Source organism: Sciurus vulgaris (genome assembly GCF_902686455.1).
Source record: "Sciurus vulgaris genome assembly, chromosome: 15".
Taxonomy (NCBI): Eukaryota; Metazoa; Chordata; class Mammalia; order Rodentia; family Sciuridae; genus Sciurus; species Sciurus vulgaris.
This window is the reverse complement of record NC_136476.1, coordinates 1353612-1373044: the sequence shown is the minus strand read 5'-3', so window position 1 is coordinate 1373044 and position 19433 is coordinate 1353612.

The window sequence follows — 19433 nt, the reverse complement described above, 5'->3', positions numbered from 1 at the left end:
CCAATGTGTGGGCCATATGAACACAGGATTGTGGGGAAATAACAAAAGTGCTTACAGGGTCTTGAATTGCTTATGTAGACACCTTCCAAGCCCAGTTGTACACTTTTAGACAAAGGAAGGGAAATATTGTCATTGTTGCTGAGTGCTTCCACATTGCAAGAAACAGTGGTATGTTTGGGCTGATTGGCATGATGATGGTGATGTAAACAAGTGGATGCCTAGTGGGAACCATAAAGCATCTTCAAGACATGTGACAAAGGGCAGTAGTCATGTCCTTGGAAGCATTCACCTGCTGCTCCTTTCTGGAACTCACAGATGGGGGCCATTCAGCATCGGCTACTTCTCAACCATCTACTGACTTTCCTCCAGGAAATGATTTTCAACCTTGACTCCGCAGTGGAGTCATCTTGGGTTTTAAGGGACTGATGCCGATATTCCACCCTCAGATTTTTACAGACTTCCCAGCCAATCCTAGTACTCAGTCACAGGCTGAGTTTATTGTCTGGACCCTTGCTACCAGGTCTGACTGGTAAACCAGAAACACCCTGCACTGCCTAGAGCTTGTTAGAAATGCAACAAGCTCATCCTAGAGCTATCAAATAAAAATCAGCATTTTAACCATATTCCCATGATAGTTAATTACATTAAATTCTGAAGAGAGTAAGTCTAGGTTTTTCTCTTCCTTTATAATTTCTTTCCTCCTGAGTCTTTGAAACACTCATGGCTTCTAATAACTCCAAGGGGTTTACTCTATTTCCCTGCTCTGGGTTGAAAGGTGCATTGGCAAGTGAGTTACTTGCTTTCTCGAGGAATTAGCCAGCCCTGGGAGGGTAGGCCCTGCTTTGTTCCCTGGATTGCTAACTGTCTGCAAGTTTTGGAGTAAATCAACCTTCTACCATTCCCTCCACATCCCCTCCCCACAACCTCTAACATCCTATTAAACAGAACTATTTATCCCAGGAAGGCAGAGCTGCCTCAGTTCTACTGGTCAACTTTGGAGCAGCTGCATGGAAGAATTTCCTCCTGTCTAATTCACTTTGGCCAAATTCAGAAACAGTGTTACAGGAGTGGGGTCTTCTGGGAAACTGAGGCATCAGGAAGACCATACTTCAAGCCCCAGAATCTTGTGATCTACCCAGAAAGACTTCAGACATGTTGCTCAGATTAACAGGAAATGAGTTTACTAGAAGGGATAGGAAAGGAGAAAAAGGGACATTCTCAAGTGAGAGAGTATGTCCACTCAGAGAAGAGAAGGACAGTATGCCTCTCCTATTCCAGTTTTATTGGGGATCCCAGAGAAGTTTCCCAGAGAGTCCCACTCAGGTTCACCTCTTGAGTTTTGACTGACAGCAGGAAGACATCAAACTTTCAAGTCTCCACTGCCACGACAACTCTAGGTGATTTTGGCCTGGGCTGACCGTTTCTAATTGACTTCTTAACCATAAATTCTTACAGATTTTATGGTTAATAGGAATTATTCTTTTCTCTTCAAGTTTCAGGATCTGGTCTGTGGACAGGGTTACAACAGTCTCCCCCTTCAGGATAACCTGTGTTGCTCTTATCGACATTATTTGGGGCCTGCATCTCTCCCCCAGATAACAGATACTTTGCTGAGGAATGTGACATATCCTAGCCACTTAAGCCAGGCATGGCTGCAGGTAAATTGCTTCTTGGAAAAGAAAGCAGTGAGGGTCAGCACAGTGGGTCCATTTTATAGAATTGTTTCCTTAACCTCATGTTTCCACCATTTGCATCTGTCTGTCCCCTATCAATAGTACTGGAAGCCAGCTTTCCCAAGGTGAGACTTTGGGCCAGGTAGGTATCCACAGAGGCCCCTTTTCTCTAAACATTTCCTTTTAGAGTTTTCACCCTTGGAAATCACTATAATGTCTCACATTGGACTAAAAAGTTAGAGCTTTCATTGCACTGTCCACAACTAAGAGTTGCTCACACTGGTGGAATGGAATTTTGGTGTTGATGAACAGGGTCTCTGAAGTTAAATGACCACTGGTATGACTTATCCTGGAAAACATGCCCAAGAGTGAGATTCAAGCAGCCTGTTACCAAAAGCTAGTGAGTATTTTCATTTCTGAGTAAGATCAGAAATAGAAGGTAGGAATAGAAGCTGCTGGTTAGTTACAAAAATAAAAAAAGTTTTTGCAAAGTGTGTTAAATCTTTATTGAAAGTCAAAACAGATGAACAGTATTGAATAACCACAGGTTGTCATTAAAAGAAAATGCCCTTGGAAGAAAACAGTCAGATGTTAGGAGTTTGCAAAGAAGATAACTATGAATTGACTTTCCTAAACCCCCTGCCCACTGCTCCCCCACATTCTGGACCTGTAATTGTCTTTTTTTCTTCCAACAGTTTCAGTCTTCCACAGCAAGCAGTTAGGGATTTTACTAATTAGACTCCTACCAGTCCCAATGCCTGGTGTTTTTTGTTTTTTTTTTGAGACAAGCAAATAAGGAAGTCATTTGTGATTGTTCATTTTGTGTGTCAACTATGCTGTGCTCTGGTTCCCACCTGTCTGGTCAAAACCCCAGTGTAGGTGTTGCTGTAAGGGTCTTTTAAAAATGTGATTAACTTTTAAATCGGTAGAATGAGTAAAAAACTCTACGCTTCATGATGTGAGTGTGCTTAGCCAATCCATTGAAGGTCTTAAAAGAAAAAAAAAATAGGTACTGTAGTACCCCCTTATCCTTGTGAGATCCATTTTAAGACTCACAATGAATGACTGAAAACTTGGATAGTAGTAGACCCTATATATACCATTGTTTTCCTGTGCATACATACCTAAGATGAAGCATAATGAATGAATTAGGCACAATAAGAAATTAACAAGTAATAATAAAATAGAAACATTATGAAATATACTACAATATAAGTTATATGAATGTATTCTCTCCCCAACCCCCTCTCTCTCTTTCCCTAATATCTCTCTCTGTACTGTACTCACCCTTCATATGATGATGTGAGATGAAAATTCCTATGCAGTTGATCTCTAGTAACTGAATCCAGGGCAGCAAAATCAAGGCTAAGGGGAGAATACTGTGTTTGCTTTGAAAGGATGACTCTAAGGAGAGCTATGATCTAAGGAAAGGACAGACTACTTACAGGCATTTTAGAGAACGTTGTTCAATGGTTTGCTTCTTTGTGGGCAAAGGAAAGGATACCAGTTCCTAAATCATCTCAAATCATTTTCCTCCCAGGGTCATCTTTATAGTAAGGATTGTTCCAAACTCTGTAGAGAAGCAGAACAAAGCAAAGGACTACCACACATTAGGTTTAATTTTTAATTTATTTTTAGTTTTACCTGAAATGACTTATTGTAAATGAACTTAGGAATTTATGTATTCATAAATATGCCAGAAACTACTTGCCATGGGGAGGTTCGTAATCAACCAGCCATCTTCAAAGCAACTTGCAGGTGTGTCTAAGATTAGAAAAAATAAAGTTAAAATGGAAATTATAAATTCAACTAGGGAAGGACTGTACTGTAAAATTCATACCTAAACAGTAAGAGCCTCTGGGTTTCTCAATTTAAAATAATAACCACTTTCATAAGAAATCCGTGAGACAGCGAGAGAGAGAGACAAAAGAGTCAATTGGAACAATTGGAAGTAAATACAAAGTGAAAAGAAAGTCCCCCAGAAATATCATCTGTATATAACTATCCATAAATATAGTTCTATTGACAAAGAAAATTAAAATATGCAACTTGAGGTGAAAGAATCTTTATGTATGCACTGCACTACGGTCAGAGTGTTTGTATCCCTTGCCCAAAACTCACATGTTGAAGTCCCAGCCCTCAAGGTGTTGTATTCAGAGGTTTTGAGAGGTAATGGATCATGGGGCAGAGCTTTTTTTAATGAAATTGTGCCCTTATAAAACAGGCTTCGGGAAACTTCCTGTCCCTTCTACCAAGGCAGGACACAGCCAAAAGACGACTATCCATGAACCAGCAGCAATCCCTCATTACCTACCACATCCGCTAGAAACCTATTCTTGGACTTCCCAGTCTCCAGAGCTGTGAAAAATAAATTTCTGTTGTTTCTAAGCTGCTCAATTTATGATATTTTTTATAGCACCCAAAAATGCTGTTTATATACCCATATATAAAATGACATTGATGTCATTTTTATTGGTGTGTTCTCTTTTCATCTTTTTTCTTTTTGTGTGATATATGTGTTAGTCAGCTTTCATCACTGTGACCAAAATATCTGACAAGAACAACTTAGGGGAGGAGAAGTTTATTTTGGGCTCATGGTTTCAGACATCTCAGGCCATGGTTGGTCTACTCCATTGCTCTGGGCCTGAAGTGAGGTAGAAGAACATTATGGTAGAAAGATGTGTTGAGAGAAAGCTGCTCAGCTCTTTGCAGCCAGAAAGCAGCTAAGGGAGTGGGTATTAAGGGAAAAGATAAACCTCTCCAGGGCATGCCCCACCTGTGACCTACTTCTGCCCACTAGGTTCCAGCTTCAGGTAGTCCTTTCAGCTATCAATGGATCAATCCATCCATGGATTAATCCACTGATGAGGTCAGAGCCCTTCTGATCCAATCATTGCCTAAAATCCCTGCTTCTGAACTTAGCTGCAATGAGAACCAAGCTTCCAACACAAGCTTTCTGGGGTATGTTCCAGATCCAAACCATAGCATTCTATAAACCAAATTGTAAAATATCAGACAGGCCTCTCTCATTCTACATTACAGTTGGTTCAAGCTCAGTCATATGAGGGTGTGGCAGATTGTATTTTCTAAAAATGGTCAAAGAATACATTCTATTCCACATGCTATATTACAAGTATGAATTTGACAGTCCTCTTATAATCTTATCATGGAGAGATGAGATATCTCCCCTTGAACCTGAAAAGGCATAAGTGCCTCATGTGACTTCTTAGGCTGGGTCTTCTTGAATCTTTTGGTACACCTGCTATTGGATACCAGTCACCATGCTATGAGAGGTAGCCCAACTAGTCTTTGGAGAAGCCTGTGTAGAGAAGGTCTGAGATCCTCCCACAGCCCTAATGGAGTTCCAAACCATCAACCAGTACCAACTTGCCCATTCTACTCCCAAGTTAATTTACTTCAGCTGACTCCAAGTAGAGCAGAGAGGACCCAATCTAAATTGTGCATTCATTAATAAAATAAATTATTTTTTCTGATGTGTTAAGTAATGGGATGGTTTGTCACATAGCAAGAAATAAATTAATACAAGGCCCTCACCATGAACTTTACAGGATTATGTGAAGACTTCAGGGATCTCAAGCACAGCTAAATACCAGAAGGAAGGAGTTTTGGTATTGAGGCTTCTGAACAGAACTGAGTCCCATTGGCAAAGCTAGTAAAGAATCCTGAGATCCAGAATCTTTGGTTCCTCACTGATAGGAAATTAGCCAGGGGCTTTGTCTATCTCTGAGGACTACTCATAGCCAAACTTCCACTGTCTGCACCATCTCCAGCACAGGACATATGGAGCTGCAACCCCTGTAAAAGTCATGACTGTTGTACCTTAAGAAAATTAGTGGAAATTTTGGTAAAATATCAGAATTTTCTCCAACTATGTGGAACATTGTAAAACATTAATTTGGATTTACATAACTTTGTATACCTCCGAAGTAGCCAGGACTGCACAAAGAGTCATATGGAAAATGAATGGTGGACACATAGACACATTCTATGAATACTCATCTAGTGATAACTAAAATAGCCAATGACAGGATGTATTTACTTTATCATCTCATAGATATCAGACCAGGGGGTGCATAATTTTTTACATGCATTCACACATGTCCATATTCACGTGTATAACAACAGTTATTGTAGTTTCTTGATGAAGCAAATAGTTCATCAATGGTTATATAATACGAATATCCATGTATAAGTAATGAAGGAAATTACAGTTGTCTATTATTAATATTCTTAACATTTTATATTAATTTTTTACTTTTGCTTAAGAATACTCATGTAACTCACATGTCAAAACCCCAGGAGGATGGCTAGTGAAGAGTTTAAATCTTAGGAAGTCTGGTGATAGGGGATGATTTTGAGATAAAATAACTAAGGACAGTAGGTTTAGGAGGGTAATTTTGTATAGCAGAAAATAGCAATCAAATTTCAGGTGGCATTGAGAGAGCAATATTTTCTCTTTCCACACACACAGAAATGGCCATTTGACAATGGTTTCCAAGTGTGTCAGAATAAATTTTATATGAGAATCCCTGATCAAAAAACTTAATACTTTATGGCAAAGTATAATTTGGGGTGGACTGAATTTGATCGGAATTCAATAAAATACTCAACATTTTTTTAACATTTCATAAAAATTAAAACTAGTCCACTAGAATGTGACTAAATATTTCTAGTAGAATTTCTTATAATAATAAAACATTGGAAATAATAGAAATATTTATCAGAAGATTATATGATTAAATTATGATTCATTTATACACTGAAAAATGATGTTGCCATTAAAAAGAATAAGAAAGCATTATATGTAGTAAACTATTGAAATAAAGACAGCATGGCAAAGAACAATGTGATTAACATGAACGCGGGGTTTTCTCAATGGCAGATGGTGGAAGGATGTTCTTAGGAACAATTAAGCACAGATGCCTCTGGGATGTAGGAAGGACAGCTACTGTAGCAAAAAGAGGGTGACCCTTCATATTTACTGTGCACTCTTCTGTAACTTTTGTGTTTATATAACATGTGCAAAACAGAAAAATTAAGCTGAAATGGGAACACAATAAAGACCACATCAGTCCCACTTTACATACATGGAATCATTCAATTTCATATATTAAACCTCATACATTCTTTCTACTTTCTGTATTCTCTACATTTTTGTATTCCCATCCTCCAACTTTCTTCAAATATTCCCAATAAGATTAACCCGAAACATGCAATGTGAAAAATAAAGTATTCCTCCCAAAACAAGAAAGCAAATTAAAACAAGAAAATATATTTTCATAGTTAAGGAGAAGTTAGAAGTCAATATATTTACAGATGTAAACATAGATATAATTAAGGGAATGTTGAAGTTAGGTGAAATGATTTGGAAGAGTAGAAAACTGTCACTAATCTGCATATACTAGATTTCAGGAAAATATTTTATAATAAGGAAAAGATACTGTATTGTCTACATTATTATAGCTTTTTTCCCCTATAATTTTATATTGAATAATTACACCAAGGCAAGGTTTCAATGGGCATGAAAGAAGGTGATTAAAACCATGCCCATAGAAGAGATATTTTCAGGAATAAGAAAGAACTATTATCCACAGATGGTTTCCCTAAAACTAGTTATTTATATAAGGATGCTAGGGATGTATTTACATTATATTTTAGTGCATATTGTGTTTCCATAACAAAATACCTGAGGTATGTGTTCATAATTATGAAGAAAAGAAGACTAGTCAGCTCATTGTTCTGAAGGTTCTAGGGTGGGCATTTGCTTGGCTCTCATGAAGGGTTCATAGCAGATAGTACCACAATGGCAGGAATTCATGTGAGAGTAGTAAGCAGTGCAGGTAGGAGAGAGGTTCAGCAGAGGTGCCACGCTTGCTTACACCAACCCATTCTTTTAGAAACTAATCCAGTCCCATGAGATCTGACCTATACTCATAAGTCAGCGTTATTCCACTCGTAAGGATGGAGCCTTCATAGCCTAAGAACTTCACCAGGCTGCACCTCTTAGGAGGTGCACCACTTCAACACCACACACTGGGGACCTACCTTCCAACACAGGAATCTTTGGGGGACAAACCACATCCAAACTATAGGACCCCAGGAGAAATTTAATAATTTTCAATAGGGAGGCAGAGGATTTTATGACTTTGGGATGAAAGAGAAAAAACAACTACAGTTGTGAGGGCTTTATTATATTGATGTATATTTAAGGGAATGTTGAAGTTACATGAAATAAGGTAAACTAAAAAGTAACAAGCTTTTACCAAAAAATAATTACGATTATGATGATATTGATAGTGATGGCAATAATGATGATACTGATGGTGCTGATGAGGGTCATGATGATAGCTCTCTTTTATTGTTTCATATGTATCAGGCATTGTACAAAAAGTTTTACTTACTATTTCATTCAATTTTCAAAACAATTGTGCAAGATAGAAATTATCTCATTTTCTAGTCTGGAAACAAGAACTCAAAGAGGTTAAAAATAAACTTTAAGAAACCCACCACATTTTCTCTCTGGTTTAAAACTAGAGATGAAATTAGTGATGATGTCAATCATGCAATATATCTGAATTCACACAGATGCCATATATGGTATCTTCCCTTTCAACTGAAAGTATTTTCAACAATCCTAAGAACTCTTCTTTGAAGCCACTAATGTGGATACACCAGATGATTTCTTGTCAGCAGTTTTGGTGGTCATAAAGCTGTTTTTCCATCATTTTGTTTATCATCAGAAGGTCTAGTTAAAACCTAGTGCCACATGGCTCTCTAAAATAATGGTTCTAATATACTGGGATTTTAGTTAACACTGGAAACTGCATGTAATCTCCAAACTAACTCATTCTTGGTTCAGGGTATAAAACATTTGGGTTTGCTGATGTTACCCAAGCAATCATATCTCAGCTCACAAAAACTGAGGATACCTTCCTATTGTTGAGATAGCAGAAACCTCTTTGCTGCTGATCAATATGGTGGCACAAATGGTTCCACTTACTCTTAGGCCCAATAGCATAGGAACTTTTGACCTCAATTACAGTTTGGGGAACCCAGAACTGGCAGATGTCCTAGGAAATTGGAGAAAGAATTAAGGTTATATAGCAGCACCCAGAATATTTTATTATCATTGTTAGAAAAGACATTAATTGAAGGCATCTACTGATTAGTAATTGGTCAAGGCAAACTGCTTTTGCTTACCATCATGGGAGTCATAGGAGTCTAGCCAGAGCTGGTGGATTGTCTGCATCAACCATTCATTGCAAGATAGTCCTTATACTCTTTATTATCCAGTTGATTATTTAGTTGGGAGTTAGAAATCTTGGTGAAACCCAGCCAAATGATATGCCTGTCCTTAAACCCACATAAAGTAAAAACAACTTCGCAGTAAGAGGCAGTGGGATAGCAGATCTGAGCTATAATTTTCATGGCAGATCTCAGAAAAATTGAGTCCTTTTGCAACAAAATCCACTCTACCACCAATTCTTCTGCAGTAGCCTCTCTGGACACAATGACCTGTGCTTCACTGAAGATTAGCGTTTGACTTAGATTTTACTGTTGTATAATAATTACCACAAAGTTGGTGGTTTAAAATAGCAGCTATTTATTATCTCACAACTCTTAGATTAAAAATTCTGGCACAGTTTATTAGGTTTTCCATTCAACTTCGTACAAGGCCAAGGTAAGAACCCCAGCTGTATTCTTAACTATAAGTCAAAACTTGTGCCCTCTTCTAAGGTGACATCTGGTCCTTTGAAGTTATAGGATTGAGTTCCCAGTTTCACTATGTCTATTACTGGGCACCACTCTTACAGGCCCAGCCATGTTTCCCCTTCCATCTTCAAAGTCAGCAACAGGAACCCTTTTTGGGTCAATTTAAATCGACTTCACTTTTCAAAGGATCACTCTATCAGTGCAGGATGGTCAAGGATAGTTTTCCCTTCAATTGCCAGATGGGTCACATAACATAACCTAATCACAAGAATACCTATTTCATCATAGTCACAGGTCCCACGGTGTTATGCTTTATTTATGGTTTGAATGTGTCCCCCTAAGGCTCGTGCTCTGGAAACTCAGTCCCCAGTGCAGCAGTGCTGAGGTGGTGGAAACTTTAAGAGGCGGGGTCTAGTGGAAGGTAAATTGGTTATTGGAAACCCTGCCTTTGGAAGTACTAATGTAGTTCTCATAGGATTACAATTAGTTCCTTCAAGAGTGAATTGTTATAAAAAGACTGACCCCTGAGTCCCTCTGGCTTTCTGAGTTTCTGTTCTGCCTATACTCCAGCATTGTGATGCCATTTGCCACAAGGCCCTCATTAAAAGCTAAAGCAGAAGGGACTGTCCAATATCGGGCTTTCCATTTCCAAACTGTAAGTTAAATAAAACATTTTTCTTTATAAAGTGTCCAATCTCCAGTATTTTGTTACAACAACAACAACAAACAAAACAAAACAAAACAAAACAAAACAAAACAAAACAAAACTGAGATACAAAGATTTTACAAGGGTATATAAACTAGTGGCCTATAATCTTGGGGGTATCTTACAATTTTGAAATGTTACGTATTACTGAGATACACTTGTTCTGCTGAGACCTGCAGGTGTGAGATGAAATTCCTAAGAATGAAGAACTTCCTTAAGAGCAACATCATTATCCCAGGTAAAGCCTGGATTTCTTAGACAGGAGAAAGAAATTTCAAAAGTAGGATTAGAATAGGTAAGAAATAAGGCTGTTCCTTTTCTTGATCTTTGCTTTAAGACACTTGAATGTTTAAGAATTCACCCCTTTGAAGTGCTGGTTAGAGATCCTCACTGCCATTGGGAATAGCCTGGATGCTGGGTAAAAGGGGACCCCAGAATGGCCTTGGCTAAAGATGAGCAATCTACATTTGTAAGTCAAAATAGAAAAGGTATTGCATGTTTTTGTATCTCTTTTCCTTTGCTCTTTCACTCAAAGTGCTTTTACACATTGTAATTCTGCAGCCAATTATAAGTGCTACATATGGATCAGGATGGTAAAGTTGAACAGAATCTCCTCCAAGATATCAAAGTAGTAGCAGAAGTTTTCAGCAAAAGTAGTAAGGAGAATGTGAATCCTAGAGATAGAGGTAGAATTGGCTCTCTGTGGCTCAGCAATAGATTCCCACATTAGCAAAGGAATTCTGGGGTTACATTTGTCAAAGAATATGGAGTTTCCTAACAATCATTCAGATCAATATGAATTCATGGAAAAAGTAAAGCAATTGGTAAATTGTACAGAGAAACTGAAAGAAAACACATCTCATTACCTACCCTGTCCACCAGCCCCTCATGCCATTATCATAACCAATTCCAAATTATCGACTTGACATCCATTCAGTGGCCAATTGAATCAATGCTGCCTTTGTATTTACTGAATCTCTAACATCATCTAACATCCTGGGGCCTTGCTGATTCTGGAGGGATGGCCTCCCCCAGGACTGGCAATTCCTGTAGACAGTAAATTGTGCACCAAGCACACATTTCATATGCAAATCAACCTATCCTGAGTTTGTGTCCACCCAGCCCACCTCCTTTATCTGGATCTCATACTTCAGACCACTATTTCCTTGCCCAAATCAACCCAGTGCTAAGTACCAGACAACTAGAAATAGCCAGAGTCTGCTGAAATTACTCAACATAGTCAATCCTAAACTGCTTACTTTAACTTGCAGGATGGAGGACACAAAATAGCTCTTGCCCATGTTTTCCTTCATGTCATCTATTCCCTAACAGATCATTTCTTCCCATATTTGACAGAGGAATTCTGAGTTCCATTTATTAAAAAAAGTTTTCTAACACAGTCATACAGATTAATATGTATTTATGGAAAAGGGAAATCAATTGAAGGATTGTGCTTCCCCATGTGGTCCTGAAAGGTGTGGCATGCTCCCTTACTTCCCTGGTACTCTGAGTAAAAAACTATCTTTTCAATGGCAATAATTATGTGTTCTGTTACCCTCACCATACCTGAATAATAATAAAAATCTACATTCAAAAATGCCAGTTTTCAGATGCGCTGCAGGTTTCCTGGACTAGATAATGGTATCATCAAATGTCTTCCCATGAAAGACATTCTTGGTTTGAAGATAACTGCAGTGGTGTGTGTGGATAGTTTTCCCTCTAAGAAGTGAAAAAGAAAAGGTTTTAAACCACTGTTTAAAATCATTTCACAGATTAAGTGTCATGGGTGCAAGGGGACTTTATTACATGTAAAACTAAGGTGCATATATAAACCCTAATATCTTCTCTTCCTACATTGTGTTTTGATGTCCCAGGTGTGCTACGGAAAAAAATTATTAGCTCAATAATATTTACTGTTCTGCAGGTAATTTTTCAGAATTATTTTTACTTTTGCAATCCTTGCCATCCTGTTGTGTTTTGACTCCTTTGTTTCTAACAATTCTGTCTCAAATTAGCAATGCATGTGTTATACTTGTGTATTCCTATAAAGGAAAACAATTTTAAAGCCAAATCATAAATTTTAACTTTTGACTTCCATGAACTGCCATGCATTCTCACTGATATTTTAAGGTAATGAGAGCAATATCTCATTTATTGATGGTCACAATACAACTTAAATAGTACACACCTTGATATACTCTTCAGAGCTTGCACATGTGTGAAATTCCACCACTTTCTACCTGTGTGCTCTCTTAAGGTCACCTTTTTATGCCTTCCCCTGCTCTTCTAGCCTAAATAAGTATGTGTCCTTCTGTGTATACCTTTCTTAGCTTAGAGCAAGAACACTCAGAGAGCTGGTACTGAATCTTGTTTATTTTGTAATATGGTAGTCCCCTCTTATCCATGGTAGATATTTTCCAAGATCCTCAATGAATGCTAAAACCAAAGATACTACCAGATCCTATGTATACTATGTTTTTCCCTTATACATACCTACCTCTGATAAAACTTAATTTATAAATAAGGCATAGTAAGATAACAATGACATTAATAAAATAGAATTATAACAATGTATCATAATAAAATTGCCAGCATCACTATTCTTTTCTTTACCACCATTTTTTAAGTAAAATAAGGATTATTTAACATAAATACTGCAATACCACAGTAGTAAATCAGATAACAAAGATGACTACTAGTGGGCATTTAGTATATATAGTGTGGATATGCTGGACAAAGGTATGATTCACATCCCTGGTGGGATGAAGTAGAAAAATGTGATTCCATCATGCTACTCAGAACCAGAGTCAATTTAAAATTTATGGATTGTTTATTTCTGAGATTTTCCATGTTATATTTCCAAATCATGGTTGCCCATGGACAAATTAAACTGCAGTTGGAAAGGCACAGAGGACTTCTATACAGTAGCAAGCCCAGCCAACACCTGACAGCATTGGTACTCATTAAATTTGGGTTGACTGAGTGAATGGATGAACAAACAAATGAGTCGAAGGCAAAAAAACAAGACAAAATAAAACAAAGCAAAAACATTAAGGCATAAGTGGGGCTGCCTGCTCAGTGTTTTCAGTTTGCCTTTTGGAAATGGCTGAAGAGATGAGCTTAAGCAGTCACGTTTATGCCAGGAGATCCTGTCTTTTGCTCACAATTGATTATAACAGAGTGACACGTGGCCACATGGAAGCAGGCAGCATTTCTCCACATCAAGAACTTGCATAAGAGACCCAGTTCAGATGTTATTGGATACTGGAGTTAAGAGGACCAACAGAATTAGGACCACAGCCATCACCACTGTAATCCACTGCTACAAGCCAACCAACATTGTGGAGAAGAGAAACCAAGAGCTGCTCAGGGAGCCCCACTGCAGAAAGGTCAAAGGAGGAGGCTTCGAAGGCAAAGTAGACATTGGATCCTCCTGAGTCCTGAGTGGAATCAGGGTTCTGTTTTGTCCTTTACCTCCTGATGCATAAATCTGTGAAACTGAGCTCTACACTTCAAAGTCTAAAGTCTCCATGAACCATTGAAAAATTCCAGAAATTCTGAACAGAAGCAAATCAGTTCTAAATGCTTTTGATTAGCATCTCCATGTAACTGACAAGCATGGTTGAGGTATAGCCAATATATCAGGAGACAACAATGTTGACTACAGTCCACAGTCACTGACCATGTTTCTGAATAAATGCCTTAAAGGGCATTTCTAGTCTACACAAACTCATACTTCATCTAAATTTCATTCTGATTAATTTGAAATTGAAACCAACTCATCCCATCCTCCCCCTGGTGCCCACCTCCCTGTTTTCAGTCCCTAAGCAAATTGAACATTTTGTTCTGTCAAAAATTCCGGTGCAATAAGTAGACTTTATTATCCCCCCTTATAAGAATACACATCTCAGAATATTCCACATCCCCTAATGTAATGGTATGCATTTCTGGAAGGAATGGCATACTTTCCTGGTGGTGCTGGTTCACAGCTTCCCAGATAGTTTCTATGGATAAGAAAGAACAACATTTGTTTGCCCCTGTAACAAGATTATCACTGAACTCTCAGGTAAGACTTCTTGCAGTACCTCTGTGCTCTTCCATTACTCTTTAGTGGATTTAATAATGCTCTAAAATAGCCTGTGTGCAGTACTACCAAGGAAGCCTCTTTCCTCATGACCATATGGCAACATCCTGTGGCCTCACTGCCAGATGGCAAGTGAGTGAAACACTTCTAGGCTCCTTTTTGATGGGTATTGAACCAAAGGTTTTCCTGTGACAGGTCACCCTCTTGCAAAATCTTCCCTCTGTCTTCCTCAATCTTATCCCAGGAGGTTGTGAGATCATTATCACCAGGGCATGGGGGAAGTGTGTACAGATAGACAAAGGCCACCCTGGATACTGACAAGTGATTTCTTTCTTTGTGTTACATACACTGATACTGTAAAGTGCTCTGAGCTCTGTGTGACATGATGATGTTGAACAAAAAGGCTGAGTTTTTGGGGATTGAACCCAGAGCCTTATGCTTTTGAGGTAAGCACTCTATCTACTGAGCTACATCGCCAGCCCCAAAGTCTCAGGTTTTAATTCCACCATAAGTGTCAAATTTCCTTTGAGAGTTGTTAGTGGAACAAATATGAAGTACTTCATTGATGAGAAACAATGTGTTCTTTTTTTAAAACCTGCACTTTTATTTCAATAACACCACCTGGCAATCTATCCTAAGGAAATACCAGTAATATAAAATATCCGAGCAATTTCACAAATAAAAATGTTTGGAATAACAATATCCAGAAAGTGGAAAAATTAAGAAATTGTTTGGAGAATTATTGTAGATAATTACAATGATATATTATTGAACCTAAAGAGAAAAATAAATGTGAATATTAGCCACACAAAGAAGTATATAAAAAAAAATTTGGAAGTAAAGTAACATATTTACTTTATCTTATTGTACAAAGAAAATCTATATAGGTGCATAAAAATTAAGAGACCACAAAGAAATTTAGATTGTTTCTAAGCACTGATTTGGTGCTTTTTTCCTCTGAAAAACTTTGTTTAAATTATCATCAAGCAACTTTGCAATGTTAACTATAAAACATTAATAATTCCTTTTATCTTTACAATCTATCATAGAGCAAAAATGTAAATTTCTTTATGGTCTTTCAATTTTTATGCACCTATGTAGATTTATTTTGATTACATGATAAAATAAACTAAATATGTTGCTTTATTTCCTGTTATTTTCTATATACTTTTGTGCATGGCTAATATTTACATTTATTTTTCTACTTAGACTGAATACTATATCATTATAATCACCTGCTTATCATTCTCTGAACACATTCTTATTTTTTCCCACTTTTTGATATTGTTATTCCCAGTTGGAACAACTCTCTGAAAAGTATGCATGTCTTAGTCAGACATAAACTCACATAATTATATGATACCATTTCAAAATAAGATGATCCATAGATACAGAATGCAGATTGGTGATGCCATGGCTAGAGATAGGGGAACTTGAGAAGAAACTGCTTAATAATAGGTATAGGATTGTATTTTGGAGTGACAGAAATACTTTGGAAGTAAATTAAGAGTCATGGTTGAACAATACTGTGAAAGTAGTAAATCTACAGAATTGTTCATTTTAGAATGGTTAATTTTATGTGATATGCCATTCACATCATTATCTGTTTAAAAAAAAGTTTAATGACCCTGACTTGGATCCCAAACTAGAGGAGCTGACTGTGTGCAACAGGTTCTGGCAACCTATTTTATCAAGTGTCCCACGTAAGTATATGCTCGTTCAAAATCACATCATGGAGAACTTAACAACCAGCTCTGCCTATTTGCAATGCTAGCAAAGAAGCTCTGTATAAAATCAGTGTTATGATAGTGAGTTTCTATTTGTGAAATTTAAATCATGAAAACCTGACTGGTAGGCACAAAAAGAAATGAATTTCAATGTCATCTCATCAGTAGCCTCATCACTTTGAGGATGAACTTCAACGGTTAGGGCATCCCAGGGAGGGTGTGGTGTTAACTCATGGTAGACCTTGTTTGAGCATCCCACAGTCAAGCAGGAGCATGGTCTGCATCTTTTATTTTCTTCTAGCACCTCTGTATAGGCATCCTTAGAAATATGGACCTACCTACCTTCCTAAAGGAGAGGATATTATTCTAATCATAATCCAGATATCAGATAAAATACAGGTTGAGTACCCCTTGTCTGACATGCTTGTGGAACCAGAAGTATTTCTGATTTTGGAGTTTTTCTAGATTGTTTATTGTTTGGGTTTTTTTTTTTTTTTTTTTTTGGAACCAGGGATTGAACCCAGGGGCACTTAACGACTGAGTCACATCTGCAGCCCTTATTTTTTGAGACAGGGGTCTTGCTAAGTTGCTGGGGTCATCCCTAAGTTGCTGAGGGTGACCTTGAACTTGTGATCCTCTTATCTCAGCCTCCCAAGTTGTTGGGATTACAGTGCCACCACGCCTGGTTTACCAATTTTTCAGATTTTGGAATATTTGTGTAGATGGTACCATTTGAATATCCCTGATCCCCAAGTCCCAAATCTGAAAAGCTCTAACATCTGAAAACTTCTGAGTGTCCTGTTGGATTAGGGGGTGCTTAACCTGTTTTATTGTAAATAACAGATTTACTCTATCTGCTGTCCCTACAGTTTATTATAATTGGATCCCACTTTTACCACTAAAAGAGGATTCAATGAGTAGTAAATATTTTAGGAATGAATCTTTGATTCATCTGAAGCTTTTCAAAGGTAACTTGTCTTCATAGCCATTGGTGAAAACATGTTTTAAAACAATGAAAGAAATACAATTGGGTTGAGGGTCACAATATTGAACAATAAAGGAACATCTATCAATTCAATACAAAAAGTAGTATTCATAAAATCAAACTGATATTAGAGCTATTTATGATATTCCATGTGAAAGACTCTGAAATGTTAGGACACAGCAGCCACAGGATAGGAAGTAGGCACAAAAAGTAGACCCCAAAGGAACTCCAGGACTAACTTACAGAGCTCACATTGACTCATTTATCCTCTGCAAAGGTAAACTGCCAAGAGAAAGCTTTGAGGTTTTACAAAGGTGTTTCAAAGGACACATTCGAACATTTGCTCTCTTATATTAACTCAAAGAGTATTCCTGATCCTGAGATTCTTCTCTAGGACATTATGAGTAATAACTAGGATCGTCAGTTCTGCAAAATGTCCCTTTTGTGGGAACAGGTCTTGCCAAGATTTAAACAGTAAGTGTACGCACATTAGGATGAGGTTTTTCACCTTTTGTTCTCAGAAATATGGAAAATAAGGGCGGATCAAATGGGTCTGGTAATACCCCACTTTTCCTTTCAGCGGTTTAATCACACGGGAGGTCTCGCATTTCATCAGGGTGTGAAATGTCTTACATTTCTCCTGGTTTCTTTTTTCTTCTTGCACAATGAATGCAAGTCCAGGAACGTGAATAAGGCCTTTCCCCACCACACACAGGCCCTCTCCCACCCCCTGCCAGCTATCCCTGCTCTGACCTCCGCGGGCCTCCCTGAGGACGGTGCCCCCTTCCTCTACAAGTTCCCGTCCTGCAACCCGCGGAGACCCGCTCTTCTCTGGCCCAGACCTCGGTGGGGGCGCGGCGGCCCGGGAAGGGAACGAACTGTAAAACCATCGCCTCCACCAGGTCACCTCCAGCGCCTCCCATCACCTCCACCGCCGCAGAGACGCGGGGTCAAGGCAGCCCCATCGCACAAGCGCCTTCCCAACGCGCCGCCCCGAGACCCCCATTTCTATGCACCCTGGAAAGGGTGATTAATTTAAAGTGAGTGGAGTCTGTTTCTTTAAGACAAGCTCATAAATCGTGAAAGATCACCACTTCTTTTCAAAAGCCTCTCCACGGTCCGAGTCTCCCTTCTGGGTCAGTAAAGTCATTGAAGCTTTAACGGCATGCCATGGCAGATTACACGATACAGCTGTCCCAGCACCGTGAAAATTAAGTTATGCCCCGTGTCAGCAAGGGGGTTTTCCCCTTTCTTTTCCCTCCCCTCCCCCACCCCGTCTCTTTTTTTTCTCCATTCCTTCCCACCCCTACTCCTCTCCCTAGGCTCGCTCTTGCTCTCTCACTCCCTGTCTCCCTCTCCCTCTCCTCTTTCCTACTCCCTGCCTCTCCAAAACCCCCTGTGCCCTTTCACTTTCCCGCTGGGAAGTGCACATCCCAAGAGAGGCAGAAGTTGGCCCACAGGCGGCTGTGCTTTGAGCCTCAGCTATTGATACTCAGTAAATGGAGATGATGGGCTTCTCTTTCAGAGAAGAACTAGCAAAATGGTGCCTTTTGTTCTCACCCCCCCACACACACACATACACACACATCCTTTGCTTCCTTCTTTCCCTCTTCTTCCTCCTCCTCCCAGCCCTCCCTTCTAGAACTGAGTTGAACCCTCAACATTCCAAAGTGATGCAGCAGCCCAGAACACGAGGTGCATCCTGAGTGTCCAAACGCCCCCTTCCATTCCACCTTCCTCTCTTAACTCACCCCTTTCCCCTGAACAGTCCAGGATGCTTGGTGACCACCATTCAAGATCAGAATGATCAAGCCTTAGTTAAACATTAGCATGGCTGTAGCTGCATCTCGTCTCTCTGGGAGGAAGGGATGAAGAGGGTTCCCTTCAAACTAGGAGAGCTTCAGTACCCCTCCTTCTGCTCCCTTCCATGCCTGAATGTGATCCATATATACCTAACCTCTTAATAACTCTCGGGGTCCTTCAACAGAGAGTAAAAATTCAGAGAGGTAGAGGTAGGGGGAGAGAGAGAGAGAGAGAGAGAGAGAGAGAGAGAGAGAGAGAGAGAGAGAGAGAGAGAATGAACATAAGCAAGAGAGAGACATAGAGAATTAAGCCCTCAACATCATTCAGATAGTCTTCCCTCTTTAAAAAATTAAAAGGCAATTTAAATAAAGAAATGCACATGTCTCTTTTCATACACTTGGCATCTGCCCAGAAGATGGGAGAAATGTTTGCAACATAAAAAATTATACTTTTCTATCTTGCTTCTCCAAGGAGGTGAAGGGGAAGTTTCAGTTGGTAATTTTGCAAGAGACTTTGAATGGCATTTCCAATGGCACCCAGGAATTAAAAGATGCCACAATGTAAAGTTGAGAGCAATTGTCAACATGGATGGAATAATGACTTTACCACTGAGAAAACAAAGGTTTCCTAGAGACTAACTCAATTGGGTGGAAATTTAAGGCAGTAACATTTTAATATGTAAGTATAATATATTAGATATATGTAAATACGTGTGTGTGTG